General features: G+C 48.8%; 1 long non-coding RNA gene across 1 annotated transcript; it reads left to right on the top strand.

Moving 5' to 3' along the window:
• The first annotated feature begins 21 nt into the window (after positions 1-21).
• Positions 22-15,518, top strand: LOC113911900. Its single transcript, XR_003516625.1, has 3 exons — positions 22-407; positions 5,091-5,301; positions 15,402-15,518. It is a non-coding gene; the product is annotated as an uncharacterized LOC113911900 (long non-coding RNA).
• Positions 15,519-15,635: the final 117 nt, after the last annotated feature.

The following is a 15,635-nucleotide window of genomic DNA, read 5'->3' as shown; positions in this document are numbered from 1 at the left end:
GCACTGTGACGCAGAGTGAGGCTATCATTGACCTTCGGCAGATTCGGCAGACAGCCTGAGCGTGGCTGACCACGGGGAACTGGAACCCCGGAAAGAGAAACCGAGGACGGGGGACGGATACTGCTGCACCGTGCCAGGAGCTGGCCACGGAGATGCAGTTACCTCCGGTGGGAAGTGAGAAAAGATTTCAGTCTAAAATGGAATCGGAGGAGAGGAAATGGAGAACCTCACGCATGCGCCCTAAGGATGAAGGGCTGCGCTTGATTTCCCGCTCTAGGCTGATTCACGTTAAGACTGAGACTTAGCGCCTGACCCATGAACGTCCGGCAAGAATCTCTCCTCACCCTCAAGCCAATGAACTTACTGCTTGGACGCTGGCCGGACTCCCCGCTTTGCCCTCCTCGCAGGTAAATACAGCAGGTAAATACCCTGCAGGGACTCATCTCTGGCTTCCTACAGCGTGCATTTCCCCGATGACTCAAGTTCTGGTAATTCCGAGATTGCCTCAGTTTATTTTTTTATTTAGATTGACGGAAGAGACAGACGTTAATGAGCTAATGACAATAAAGCCTGAGCTATAGGAGGCTAGTTTAGGAACCAGGGTAGCATTCTGGGAAGAAGTCCATTTCAGGTGACCGGAGCATGAATGAGTTACCTAAGCCACAGGAAAAGACACCTCATCATCCGGGTGGAAATCTTATCTAGACTGCATGTAAGAGACTTTAAAATTATTAACCTGGGAATAGATGACACTAACCTTTCCATGCCCAGTATCCAACAATCTCCCCAAGAAGCAGACAGACCCTAAGAGTAGAGTGCAGACAATTGCTAAGTAAGTTCCTTATTTCCAGTTCCAATCAGTTGGCCCTACTAAGCCCTTTTCATATGGGAATTGGTTAACATTCGGCCTGGACTCTGCCAACTCTCCCTTCTGGCCTTATCCCCACCTGGGCTGGGTTTGCCTCTTCTTCCTCTACTCCGCCCACCTCCCTCACAAGAGTACAAGACCCTCCCATCTTGAGCAGCCTTTCTCATCCCTGTGGCTCCCTCCAGCCAACATCCTGGTTCTTTCCTTCCTTTTTTGGGCCAGGCAAGTGCCTATTGTCTCAGCTGCCTGCTCTCCTCTGCTCGGAAGACTGACTCCAACAAGCTGTGTTCCCCAGGGTCTGCTGAGAACTAGCTTCCAAACAGGGTTGTCCAGTGAAATTGGGTAACAGGAGCGAGCGAGAAACCAGGACACTTGGGGACAAGTGGGTTTTCCAGCAGGGACTCACCTCCTTCATATTTTGAGCTCCAGTCAAGGAGCCCCTGACATGATTCTAGTTCCCACTAGGTATCCCTGACTCTAGTCCTTTTTAATGCCAAGTCCCAAAAGGAAGCTCCTGCTCATGGCCACTGGTACACCATCCACTCCCTTGTCCTCCAGTCGCAAGGGCAGTAGCAGGTCCCAGGGAAGCCACCCTCTGGCTTCCTTGCCACTGTTTGACCTTTCAGCAATTCCAAGAATCCTGTAACTTGCTAGCTGCCTTATGTTCCCTCTATTGCTTCTCAAATTTTTTGGATTTAGGATTCCTTTACAGTCTTAAATATCGTTGCTGATATGCTGATTTATAATAAGATAAATTTGGTTTTCATTCCCATTCATGCCACACAGCTCCTAAAACCCTAAGTGTTGAGAGCGGTAAAGGTGTCTTTTGTTATGTTAATGAGATAACGTAGGGAAATCTCCAAGGATGGGGGGCTGGTTGCCAGGACAACCAATGTTGTGATTAGAGGGCTGAAACTTTTAGTCCCACCCCTCTCACCCTGGTCCAGAGAGAGGATAGGAGCTGTATATTGAGTTCAGTCACCAGTGGTCAATGACTTAATCAATCATGCCTATGTAATGAAGCCTTTATAAAAACCCAACAAACAGGGAGGGTAGAGCTTCCGTGCTGATGAAGAGGTAGAGGCTAAGAAGAATGCCATGCTCAGAGAGAGCTTGGAAGCTCTGCACCCTTTCCCCATACCCTGCCCTATACATCTCTTCCATCTCTCTGTTCTGGAGTTATATACCGTTTTATAATAAACCGATAATCTAGTAAGTAAAATGTTTCTCTGAGTTCTGTGAGCCACTCTAGCAAATTAATTGAATCCGGGGAGGGGATCATTGGAACCTCTGATCTATAGCCCATCGGTGAGAAGCACAGGTGACAACATGGGCTTGTGATTGGGATCTGAGGGGTGAAGGGAGGTAGGGGCAGTGTTGTAAGGCTGAGCCTTAAACCTGTGGGATCTGATGCCATCTCCAGGTAGATAGTGTCAGAATTTAGTTGTATTGTAGGACACCCAGTTAGTGTCAGAGAATTGCTTGGTAGTTGGGGAAAACACACACATTGGGATTGGGTGCAGAGTGTAGAAACATGAAATAGCTGGATTCTATGTACTGCTACTGGCCACATTAGAAATTGAAATAAAAAACTATGGATTCCTTTAAATTAACAATAATAACCCCATTCCATGTTAACATAAATAATACTTTTATTTTTAAAAGCTGTATTATAAAACAAAAATATACTTGTGAGCAGAGCGGCATTGTTGTATGTGTCTGCAAATCTCTTTATTTTCTGGATGAGTAAAGGGCAGCTGGACTCTTGTGTCGGCTTCTGCATTCAATCTACTGTGAAATGTTGTTTTCGTTGAAGTATGAGGAAATTCTGGCCTCACTCAGATTTGCCATTGAGAACAGGTATAAAATTTTCATAGCCTTTTCTTTTTTTCTTTTCTTTTAGAGAGGGATGGGGAGAGGGGGGCAGAGGGAGAGAGAGAATCTTGAGCAAACTCCGCGCCCAGCACAGAGCCCAACAGGGAACTCAATCTCACGACCCTGAGATCATGATCTGAGCCAAAACCAAAAGTCAGATGCTTAACTGACTGCCCCACCCAGGCCCCTTTCATAGCCTTTTCTGATAATTGTGGATATTCTTCTGATAACTGAACAAGTGGTACAGTTTCTTTTTTATTTTATTTTATTTTTTTCTTAAGATTTTATTTATTTATTTATTTGAGAGAGAGAGCGAGATAGAGCATGAGCAGGGAGGAGAGGGAAAAGCAGGTTCCCTGCGAGCAGGGAGCCCAACACGGGGCTCAATCCCAGGACCCTGTGATCATGACCCAAGCCGAAGGCAGACGCTTAACCAACTGAGCCACCCAGGCGCCCCAAGTGGTGTATTTTCTTAAAGATAGCTTGCAATGTGGAATTTGAAACCATATCACTGAACTTGTATTCTCTGTTACAATGAAATACATTAGTCTCTCTTGAATTTTGAATGGATCTTTGTATCTATTCATGATTTTGCAATCTCCTGGATTGGTCATTTAAAAAAATATTGGTGGGGGGATGCCCACCATGCCTTCGGCTCAGGTCATGATCTCAGGGTCCTGGGATGAAGCCCCATGTTGGGCTCCCAGCTCAGAGCAGAGTCTGTTTCTCCCTCTCCCTCTGCCCTTTTCCCTGTTGCTGCTCTCTCACTCTCTCAAATAAATAAATAAAATATTTTTTAAAATATTGGTAGGACAGGGCGCCTGGGTGGCTCAGTTGGTTAAGCGACTGCCTTCGGCTCAGGTCATGATCCTGGAGTCCCGGGATCGAGTCCCGCATCGGGCTCCCTGCTCGGCGAGGAGCCTGGTTCTCCCTCTGACCCTCTCCCCTCTCATGTACTCTCTCTCTCTCATTCTTGCTCTCTCAAATAAATAAATCTTTAAAAATAAATAAATAAATAAAATATTGGTAGGACATCCAGTGGCTCAGTTGGTAGAGCATGTGACTCTTGATCTCAGGGTCATGAGTTCAAGCCCCACATTAGACATGGAGCCTACCTGAAAATATATATATATTGGCTCATTCCAAATCATAAGACTCTTCCAAGCAAGGGCCCATTTCATATAATATCAAAAGCTACATTAATTAATCTCAACACCAATCCCATCAGAAAAGACTTTAAGTATTAGTCAGCTGTCAAGCTCACAGAGGTAGATACAAGGTTTCCAGATTCTAATTTCCACTTTAAAGCTGATGTTTTATAATTGGCAACAAACAATTACTATCAGTTGTTTTCATTGAAGTGACAGTCTCACTTTGATCACTTTCAAAAATATCTGCAAAAATAATAAACAATTTGTCATTCTTTGAAGTAAAAAAAAAAGTTTTCCATGAAGAAAGCAGCTAGTTCAGTTCACAACTCAAGAAACCCACACATGCTTTTTTCTTAAAACAACCATCATACTTCAATACGCACTAGAAGTTTTTCATGCATATTTCCTATATCATCACACAGAACAATAAAAAAACTCATGGGTTAAGATTGAACAAAATTAATCTTATACAGCTTCATCAAAAACAATCTTGGGGGCGCCTGGGTGGCTCGGTCGTGAAGCGTCTGCCTTCGGCTCAGGTCATAATCCTAGGGTCCTGGGATCAAGCCCAGCATCGGGCTCCCTGCTTCTCCCTCTCCCACTCCCCCTGCTTGTGTTCCCTCTCTCGCTGTGTCTCTCTCTGTCAAATACATAAATAAAATCTTTAAAAAAAATAAATAATATAATGGGAGCACCTGGCTGGCTCAGTCTGTGGAGCACACCGCTCTTGATCTCAGGGTTGTGAGTTCAAGCCCCACGTTGGATGTAGAGAATACTTAATATAAATTCTTAAAAAATAATAGTAAAATATAATGAATACCCACACATGAGAGACCCGCTTAACAAAGAACATTTTAGTAATCTGTCCAAAGCTCCTTCTGTGCCATCTTACAGCCTGCTCTATCCTCCACCTCAAGACAATGAGTCTCCTGAAGTTTTTATATTTTTAGTCTTACTTTCCAGAATATCTTTAGTGCATGTGTATGCATCCCTAAACAACTATTTTTAAGTTTAGCATGGTTTTGAAGTCAATTACTTTTTTTTTCTTTCTGCTAGTTTTCCTGTCAAGATACGTCAGCTCTGCCAAACCGTAAATACCAATCACAGTTCGTGAATGAATTCTCGGCTCTGTCAAGGACAGTGTGGTCTCGAACAAATGACTCCACGAGTCTGAGCCTCAGTTTGTTCTTCTGTAGGAGCCTGAGCACAGGATCATCACTGTCCCTCCCAGGACCAGTCACCATGTCACCAGAGGAGCCCTGGTCACAGAGCAGACAGAGCTGGAGGACAGAAGGAGAGATAAACTCAGTGCTCTGGACCAAAGGAGTGTGGACCTTAGCACAGCAGGACTCGTGAGAAGATGCAGAGAGCACAGGGAGAGAGTCTGCAGGTTTCCCCTTTTGGAAGGTAAGGCACACAATTAGCGGGGGGTGGGGAGGTCACTCTCTCTCTGCCCAAAATTTCCTCCAGCCTCCTATGGCTCCCCTGGGTTTAAAAAAAAAAAAAAGTAGGTTTACAACTGCAGGGGGCTTTCCCTACCCCTAAATTCCCAGCTCTCTGTTCCAGGAAACTTTTTTTTTTTTAAGTAATCTCTGTACCCAACACGGGGCTCAGCTCAAACTCACAACCCCAAGATCAAGAGTCACATGCTCTTCCGACTGAGCCAGCCAGGCGCCCCATGTCCCAGGAAACTTCTAAACACAGCACCTTGGCACTGTCCTGCATTAAATTGCTGTAGCTTGGGGCCTTGACCAAATACTTGGCCTCGTTCATTCAGTCATTAATTATGATGTACCAGGCACTCTTTTGAGTGCTGGGGCACAGTTGGGTGAATAAGCTAGTCTCTGCTCTCTACCTATTCAAACTGGGAAGGCAGCAGAGAAGAGGCAATCGATTTCAGGTTGTAATAAGTACCACAAAGAAAAACGAAGCAGCGGGGCATCTGGGTGGCTCAGTCGTTAAGCATCCACCTTTGGCTCAGGTCATGATCCCAGGGTCCTGGGATCCAGCCGCGCATCGGGCTCCCTGCTCCGTGGGAAGCCTGCTTCTCCCTCTCCCACTCCCCCTGCTTGTGTTCCCTCTCTCACTGTGTCTCTCTCTGTCAAATAAATAAATAAAATCTTAAAAAAAAAAAAAAGAAAAACAAAGCAGCAGTGGGGTCTCCAGGGTGGTTGAAAGAGACTCGTTCATTCCTCTCCTGGGCTAAGATGCAAGGGCTGCCAGCTGAGGAGGAGAGAGGCATAGATAGGGAAAGTGAGAACAGAAGAGAAGGAAGAAAGACCATGATTCCTCCATGGTTCATGGAGTGGGGCGGGGCCTGCCCTGGTTAGCTAAGTAGCCCAGAGCCCTGGCCTTCCTGGTGCTTACCTTGAGTTCATACCCTCTGCCCCCAGGTATTCTCCGGGGGGCCTCCTACCCCAAGGTTGGGAGCTTATGACAGTCTTGCTGGGGCCCCAGGGGAGACCTTTGAAGGAGACAGGTGGACACACCAAGCACGACCAGAAAACATAAGCCCACAGGTGCTCCAGGATGACCTGGCTGGAGTCATTTGTTTGTGATGAAAGAGTGAAAGCAGAACAGCATTTTCCCTGAAAATCAAGTGGCCCCTGAGGCAGCTGTCATTTTGAGAGGGCTGTGCATGCAAGACCTCCTGGACTGGCCTGTCAATAGGCTCAGGAAAAAAACTGAGCCCCAGGGAGCAGTGAGTCACCACTGCATGACAGCCACAGCCACCCAGGGCTGAGCGCAGACGCCAGGAGGACTGACTCAAGACTGCTCTGGAGACAGGAGAAGCAGGGGCGGCAGCCAGGAGAAACCCAGGCCTCAGCTCTCCCAGGTGCTACACAGCTCCCTCCCAGAAGGCCCCCGCCCCATCCCTACCCTACAATACCCAAGTCAACCATGCAGACCCCCTTGTCCATGAAGTTGCCCCTCATTCTCTCCTGGATGGGAAATCCTGAGCCTTCCATGTGGCAGCAGATACCAAAAAAAAAAGGAAAGAAAATAATCCTTCCTTTGAGGAGGTCACAGTCTCCTGGAGCAGATTAGGAACTGAGTGTGAGGAGTGCTGGGCATATATGCACATGTGCATGCAAGTGTGTGTGTGTGTGTGTGTGTGTGTGTGTGTGTGTGTGTGTGTGTGTCTCACATATGATATTATAAGCACACGAGAGGCCACCTCACCCAGCGTGGGCCATTTGGAGGGATGAGTGGGATCTGCCAGGCTAAGTGCAAGAACCCTTACAAAGGAGGAAAAAAGTAGGGGATCTATGTGTCCAGAGAGTGAAAATGGAGGAAGCATGGCCACCTCCTCAGTCTAAATACGGTAAAGCCACAACTTGCTTCCTGGTTTTCTTTCAACCCAGGGCTTCAACACATCCACCATATCCGAAGATGATACACCATTAACCATGATTGCAAGTGGCAAAACTGTCCCATCCCCTTTTATTATCAAATTTTTGGTGGGGGAGTCATGGGAGATAAGTATAAGAAGTTTCAAATGGAGTAAAAGCTATCCAAGATGAAAGCAGGGTGACCAACTGACCCAATTTTAGCACCAAATGTTCTGCATCCCAGGAAATCCTTGGTCCCAGTTCATCCAGGACAATGGGTCATCCTAGAAAAGACAGTACAAGGGGTGCCTAAGTCGATCAGTTGGTTAAGCATCTGCTTTTGACTTGGGTCATGATCCCAGGGTCCTGGGATGGAGCCCCTCATTGGTCTCCCTCGTTAGTGGGGAGGGTCTGCTTCTCCCTCTCCCTCTGCTTGCCGCTCCTCCTGTTTGTACACTGTGTCTCTCTCTGTCAAATAAATAAATAAAATCTTTAAAAAGAAAGGAAAGAAGAAAAGACAGTGCAAGAAGAGAGAGGAAGCCAGGAACCTGGCTAGCTGATCAATTAACCACCTTGGGGAGGTGAGGTTTGGCTGCAGGTGACAAAGGGGGTGTGTCTATATGTGACAGAGGGAATCTCCTTTGGTAGCATTAACCCCACTATACGCCCCTCCTCGTCATCACCCTGTCTTGAAAGCCCCTGGCAGTTGTCATCTGTCCCTCACTAGTAGACTCCACACAGCCCCCCAGCAGTGCTTCCTCACCTCTCAATGACCCCTTGGTGGGGGCACACTGGGCTTCCATCCCCCTTCAATGGATAGAGCACGGCCGGCAGCCTCCCTGGCCTTGTAGCAAGCCCCCAGAGTTGTGCTTTGGCAATGTCTCCAAGCAGCTGTCTTTAACCTGTTCCTGCCCAGCATCCCAGCATACTCCCTGCACACATGGACCCCCTTGCTCACGTTCTGTGTCCCTGCAACAGCCTTGCACAGTGATTCATGACACATGGGAGGAGGAGGATGTCAGAGCAGCTTAAGCAATGGACAATATGACTCTTCGAGTCTTCCCCTCTGAAAGGAGATATCTAAGCACACCCACCCCCAGCCAAGGCAGGGTCAGCAGGAGCAACAATGTTGTTCCACTGATGCCACGCGTCTACCAGACCCCACGTCTGCCCGCAAGCCACCAGTCACACTCAATGCCTACTCTGTTGCGAGGTTGCCCGTGAAAAGCCCCTGTGTTGTGGCTCCTGGCTCCAGCAAGGTCTTTGATACAAGGTCTCCATTCATGCCAGGCTGGCCCTCCTCAGCTGTACAGGCAGCCCCTGCTCCCTGAGGAAAGCTGCCTGGGGTACAGGGTGAATCTTCCCTTCAGTTTCCACAAAGGCCAAGCACACACTGCCTATATTCCCGCCCTCCACCCAGCACCGCCTTTTTCTGCCTTCTGGGAAACCCTGAGGCAGGCTCAGAAAAGCAGGGCCCAGGAATGCACCCCACATGGGTCTTGGGGAGCCTGTACCTCTCTGTTAACAGCCGTCCAAGCTCCTGGCTGCCACAAAATGTCAGGGAGAGGGCACACACAATGAAGCATCAACAGGAAGAAAACCAGCTGTCTCAAAGGTGCCTACCTCCAGGGACTGAATGAAGAGAGTCAACTCTGGGGAATAGGGCAACTTAATTGGTTGGAGAGCTGGTTGACTGGCTTTTTGAAGCTCATGAAGTGTGATGAGTCCTGTGCTATTCTGCAGCACGTGCAGGCTCCAAGCAATGGAACAGAGCAGCAGTTCTCAAACTTGAGCATCCACCAGAATCATCTGGAAGGCTTCGTACAACACAGATTGCTGGGCCACACACCAGAGTCAATGGTTCATCAGGACTGGGGTGGGGCCCAGGAATTTGCCTTCCTACCAAGTTCCCAAGAGATGCTGATGCTGTGGTCAGAGGACCTCACTTTAAGAACCATCAGAATAGGGTCTCCCTTGTTAAAAAAAAAAAAACAACAAGCCCAACATGGAGGCACTTGTGCTAAGGCCCATGTCACCTAACCAAACTGCAGTTTCAGCCTTTGCCAAGAATGTAATTTTCACCAGTCAGTCTGGAATTTCCTGATCAACACCAATGAGGAAATCTGCCTTATAGACCCCTGGTGTCCTGGTGTCCTCCAAGGGAAGGTGACCTTGTCCTGAAATGATCCACTCCTTGCAAGAATCACTGCCTTGCCCTGACTCCTCCTACCTATGAGTCTTCCATTTTTTTATTTTTTACTGTTATGTTAATCACCATACATTACATCATTAGTTTTGGATGTAGTGTTCCATGATTCATTGTTTGTGCATAACACGCAGTGCTCCACGCAGAACGTGCCCTCTTTAATACCCATCACCAGGCTAACCCATCCCCCCACCCGCCTCCCCTGAGTCTTCCATTTTGTACAACTTCTCAGAACTCCTTTCTACTTGCTAGGTAGGATGCTGCCGATTCATGAGTCATTGAATAAAGCCAGTAAGATCTTCACATTTATTCAGTTGAATTTTGTTAACACCCCTGACCTCAAGGAGATTATAAATCATTTGAGTTCCCAAAGGCAGTTCCAAAGCAAAAAGTACCCATGAAGGCAAGGCACACTGAATACATCAGAATTGAGGGAATTTGGGAAAAAAAGAGGGAGACGTGTTGAGCACTTACTACAATGTTATTATCATCTCGCACAATCATCATGAAGGCCTATAAGCTGGGTAATCATTTCCCAATTTCACAGATGAGGGGGAAAAAAAGGCTCAAAGGTCCATCACTTCCCCAAGGGTAAATGAGTAAGAGAGTAAGAGTGTCAGGCTATTCAGCACTCTGAGGCCAGGCCTGCCTGACACCCAGAGGGGAGGTGGGGTTTGTCAGAGGTCCTTCCTAAAGGAAAAGTAAGTAAATCAAGCTAGATGATGAAGGTGATGAGCAGTGAAGAGGGGTGAGTTTATGAAATGCCATATTGAAATGGGGGGGAGGAGAAGGAGAGGAAGGGAGGTGTCCTTCATGTTGGATGGAATAAGAGTCAAGAAGGTAAGAACGGACTGTTTGTGGGGAAGGTTGGGATAAATGGCAGGCCAGGGTGGCCCTGTTGAAGGGCAGTGAGAAGTGAGTTTGTTGAGACTGGGAAGAGGAGACCCCGGGCTGCTGTTAGACCTTGAGTGTCACACCAAGACCCCGGGGCCAGATACAGTAGTCAGCAGGTGCTCCTGTGGGTTCTAACATTGACAACAGCATGACCAGGCTAGGGCGTGAAGAAGCTAGTCTGGCAGCCAGAGGGGAGCAAGGAGAGCCTGAAGCAAGCCTACCTAGTTGTAGGTCAGGGCAGCCAGTGAACAAGGTCATTCCCTATTATTAGCATGTGATAAGTGGAACAGTCCTGCATAGGTTTTGAAAACCAGTGTGGGGTTTTTTTTGTTTTGTTCTTCTGCTTTTTAAAGATTTTCTTTTTTTATTTTTATTTATTTATTTTTAAGGTTGTATTTATTTCTTTGACAGAAAGAGAGAAAGAGTACAAGCAGGGAGTGGCCGGGAGAGGGAGAAGCAGGCTTCCCGCTGAGCAGGAAGCCCAACGACATGGGCTCAATCCCAGGACTCTGGGATCAGGACCTGAGCCAAAGGCAGACACTCAACCGACTGAGCCACCCAGGCGCCCCTTAAAGATTTTATTTTTAAGTCATCTCTACCCCCAACATGGGGCTCAAACTTACAACCCCAAGATCAAGAGTCCCAAGCTCCACTGACTGAGCCAGCCAGGTGCCCCCTGTGAAATCCAGTGTTACCACTCCCAACCCACCCTCCCCCCAGATTATGTATGGGTTGTTTTTTTTTTTTCTCACCTTCTCAGGGGTCACAGTGACCCCCCAAAGAACCCAGCATCCTGCAGGGAAGGGAAGGAAAATTAGTGTTAAATAAATGGGCACAATGCAGGCCAGGAGACATTTTCCCAGACTGAAAAGGGCCTCAGGACAGCGAGTGTCCCTCTCTCTGACTCAGAGGTGTCCTAAAATGAGAGTTCTATGGGCTCTTTCCCAGTCTTTTTATTCACTCCTTATGACGTCCTGGAAGCTTATTCCCTTTTGTTCAGCCTCCAACGGGGAAGGAGAACAAAAGAGCCCTTAACCAAATGAGGCTCCTTTTAAAGGCCCTCCCTAAGAAAGTGAGAACATTCTCATTGCTCTGGAGTGGGTGGGGTGCATCCGTCTCCTGGCCCCGCCATCGCAGGGGCTGCCCACAGTGGGGGGGGTGGGGATTAAGGGAGCCTGTGGGGTGCCCCGCCATGCCCCTTCACCAGGCCCACCCACTCTCCAGGTTCACACAAGTATCTTCTTCCAGGAGCACAAGAACATGAGGCTGCGAAGGGAGATTCCTAATTTCATTTGTCCTCAGATCCAATCTTTTAGCGAGTGGGCAGCAGGCCAGGCCAGGCCCACAGAAGAAAGCCGCCATTCCCATCGTGGTGCGGTGGAACTGAGCCAGAGGGTGGGGGAGATGCTGTCTGCAAGAGGCACTTTGGAAATTCCTCACATTTTTTGGCCTTTGTCTCTGGGCATTGAGATGGAGATCTACGTTTGACTCTGCAGAGAGCTCCCCATCTCTCCTTTGCATTCAAAAGGAAGCTCCTAGCCGGGAGGAGAAAGAATTTGTGGCTGTTTTCTCATCTCAATGACCAATTGAGTCACTTGGGGGTGGGGGTGGGGGTACAGCAGGGGAGATTGGTTTTCTTTTGCTGCTCTTCACCACATTTCCCTCACTCACCTCTGGCCCCAGCGGCAGGCCCAAGTCCTAAGTGAAGTAAATGTGACACGCTTTCTGAGAAGAGCCGCCCTCCAGCGCTCTCAGGGTTCCAGGGAGCATCAAAGGCGCCTGCATCCGCCAGCCTGACTGGGAGCCAGGACGCCTGGGTCCTGAGGACTCTGTAAGACCCCGAGCAAGCCACTGCGGACCTGGATGCCTGGCTCCTGCCCCCCTCCCGACGTGGACAGGAGTTTGGTCTCACCCTCCCACTTCCCACCCCAGGAGTGGTCAGGGCGCCAAAGGTGACGGTCAGGGTGTGTTCGATGGGAGACCCACATGATGAGGGGCACGGGTGCCATAACGAGTTCATGAAGAGATTAGCCAGAAGCCCCCGTCGGCCGGTAATTTCAGGCTTCCACCTGCCCTCGGTCCAGCAAGTCTTGTGTGGTTGTTGGGAAGGAAGATGCCTTCACTACCAGTGCGAGATCCTGCCCTTCCCTTCTTCCGCTAAACTGGCACCCCTCTCACACCAGATGCCACTTTGCAAATCAACGGATTCCCAAGCAGCGAGGGGGTGGGGAGGGAGAGGAAGTGGGGAGCCTCCATGCTGGGACGAGGGTCACAGCCGGCTCTTGAATGCCATCAGTTAGCAGTTCACTCCCTTCCTGATTCTGTCTAAATCACCTACGCTCTGAAGGACTCGAGTCACTGCCTTTTGTGACCAAAGTGAAGTCTTCATCAAAGATAGCTGGACCCCTGGGGCTCCTGAATGGCTCAGTCGTTAAGTGTCTGCCTTCGGCTCAGCTCATGATCCCAGGATTCTGGGATCGAGCCCCACAGCGGGCTCCCTGCTCGGCGGGAAGCCTCCTTCTCCCTCTCCCTCTCCCCCTGCTTGTGTTCCCTCTCTCGCTGTGTCTCTCTCTGTCAAATAAATAAATAGGGGCGCCTGGGCGGCTCAGTCTTTGGGCGTCTGCCTTCGGCTCGGGTCGTGGTCCTGGGATCAGGAGCCCGCTTCTCCCTCTCCCACTCTGCCTGCTTGTGTTCCCTCTCTCTCTGTCGAATAGATAAAATCTTTAAAAAAATAAATAATAAATAAATAAATAAAACCTTTAAAAAAAAAAAAAAGGATAGCTGGACCAAAGGGGTGGAGAGGCCCGCCCCCGCCCGTCCCCCGCGCCCCCGCCCCCGATCGAATGAAGCAGAAACTTATATGACAGGTCCCCAGGGCTTTCTCGGAGATGCTTGTACCTACTGTCAGGTTAGCCCAGCCGCACGGACTTGATCTCCCTCCAAGAAGTAAAAACACTGACCTCCGGGGCAGCAGCCCTTGTTGAGCGAGTATGCCGGGCCACCATAACTCACTGCACGCGCGCAGGCCGACTGCTTAACCTCAGAGCTTCAGTGCTCTCTGGAAAATGATCTCCGCTGTCCCTGGCAGACGTGACAGCCTAAAGTTCAAGTGTGAGCTCCACGTCTTACCCCGGGAGCAACTCATCCATTTACCCTGTAGCTGCTCAGGTGCCGGGACTGGCTGTGGCTGGAACCCAGTGTCCGATTCCTTTGGGGTCTCGTCCCCCTCCCCCCGCGTGGGGGGGGTGCCTGTGCACTGACAACCACGGCAGCCTATAGCCACCCTTCTGGGCACCACGGGCTCTCCGACCCAGACCGGCCATTCCTCCAGACGCTCAGGGGTCTACAGTTGCTTCCTGAGGCGGGTCCCTTCTGAGTGCCAGGGCCACAGACAAAGCCCACTCAGAATTCATCTGGGTTCTGGCAACTTCTCCAAAATATGTCTACTCCTGACTTTTTTTTTTTTTTTTCCTTTTCAACCTCAAGGAACACATTTTCCTGTGAAAGGGGATTATGTTGAATTGCTAGCCATAGCATTCACCCTCTCCTCTCCTGAAATGAGCTCGGCAACTGCTTTACCATAACATCCTGGAGAGCCACAAAGATGGCTCCTTTTTCCCTTTTGTGCTGGATGCCTCACCCTTCTGGGCCTGCTTCAGCCACAAGCTCTCTTCAGATCTCTGCTTGTGTCAGTGGGTGTGGGTGTGCTCTCTGTATATCTCTCTGGGTGTGTGTCTCTTTGTGTGTCTCAGTGTGTGTGTGTGTGTGTGTGTGTGTGTGTGTGTGTGTGTGTGTGTGTGTGTGTATCTCCCAAGCTCTCTTCAGATCTCTGCTTGTGTCAGTGGGTGTGGGTGTGCTCTCTGTATATCTCTCTGGGTGTGTGTCTCTTTGTGTGTCTCAGTGTGTGTGTGTGTGTGTGTGTGTGTGTGTGTGTGTGTGTGTGTGTATCTCCCTGGCATTTCTGCATTCGTCTCTCTGGGTCAATGTGCACATGATTCTGATGTAGGAAAAACGTTAAGGTCCAGAGCCGATGGTCAAGAAAGAATCCTTGAGGTATCTTTTTTGGTGCAAAAAGGTGGTGTTATTAAAGCCTAGGGACAGGACCCGTGGTCAAAAAGAGCTGCACTGGGGTCATGAGGAGTGGCCCATTATATACTTTCAAGTTGGGAGGGGGTTAGGGAGAACGTAAGCTCTAAGGAATTTTGGAAGCAAGTTTTCCAGGACCTTGAGGGGGCTAGCTATTGTTGGAAAAAGTTTAGTAAAAACTCAGTCATGAGACCCTTCAGATGTGTATCAATGGGTCATATGCTTGGAGGATGATGGCCAACATGTATCTTGAGGGGTAGAGATAAAGGAAGTTTCCAAAGGAATTTTTATATGTTAAAGTAGACTTACAGGATCCTGGCGGTCAGGCTAAGATTGCCTTTTGCCCTTAGCAAAGCATTGAGACAACTGAGTCCCTAGAGGAATGTCACTCTGCCTGTTTCAAGGACTTGTCGGTGGGCTATAAGTAGTAAGGAAATTTAATTTTTCTTTTTGCCTTTATTTCCCACATCAATCCTACTACTCCAGTGGAGTCATCCTATTTTCTCCTTCCATTCACTGCCAAACATCTCAAGCGTTTTCTATAGGTAACCAACCAGTTGTGGCTGGGCCCCCAATACCAGCCTCTGTTCTAAACCTGTGTCTTCCCAGAGACTAGAGTCGGCACAGCCTACGTCCCTCCAAAAACACAAGTCTAAGGCCAGAAGTATTTTTTTTAAGATTGATTTATTTATTTTAGAGAGAAAGAGAGTGCGAGTGGGGGAAGGGGCAGAGGAGAGAGAGAGAGAATATCGAACAGATTCCCCACTGAGCTCAGAACGCATTGTAGGGCTGGATCTCATAACCCTGAGATCATGACCTGAGTTGAAATCAAGAGTCAGATGTTTAACCGACTGAGCCACCCAGGCAGCCCTAAGGCCAGAAGTATTGATGAATGATGCACATTTTACCAAAGTCCCCGTGGATGACAGAGGAGAGATGATAATCATACACCAGTCAAGCTTCCTCATTAGACATGTTTCTCTCTCCAGAATTCCTCCGAAAGCATCGCTTGATCATGTACTTTATCCTGGATGGATGAGCGGACCTCAGAAGACCTGCCACAGATGCAGCTCCCTTTAAAAGCGTGGCCCTTCACCCTATGAGCCAGGGCCTATGGACCAAGGGTGAGCACCTGACCAGGGGGCTGCCGGTCAAGTCCTATGAGCTCACCAGGCCCAGAAGCTAGTGAATCCTGAACCATTACTTAGGGAGTTGGGGTCCAC

The sequence above is a fragment of the Zalophus californianus genome, chromosome 12 (assembly GCF_009762305.2).
Source record: "Zalophus californianus isolate mZalCal1 chromosome 12, mZalCal1.pri.v2, whole genome shotgun sequence".
Taxonomy (NCBI): Eukaryota; Metazoa; Chordata; class Mammalia; order Carnivora; family Otariidae; genus Zalophus; species Zalophus californianus.
Note: the sequence above shows the minus strand (reverse complement) of the source record. Positions and strands in the feature narration are given on the sequence as shown.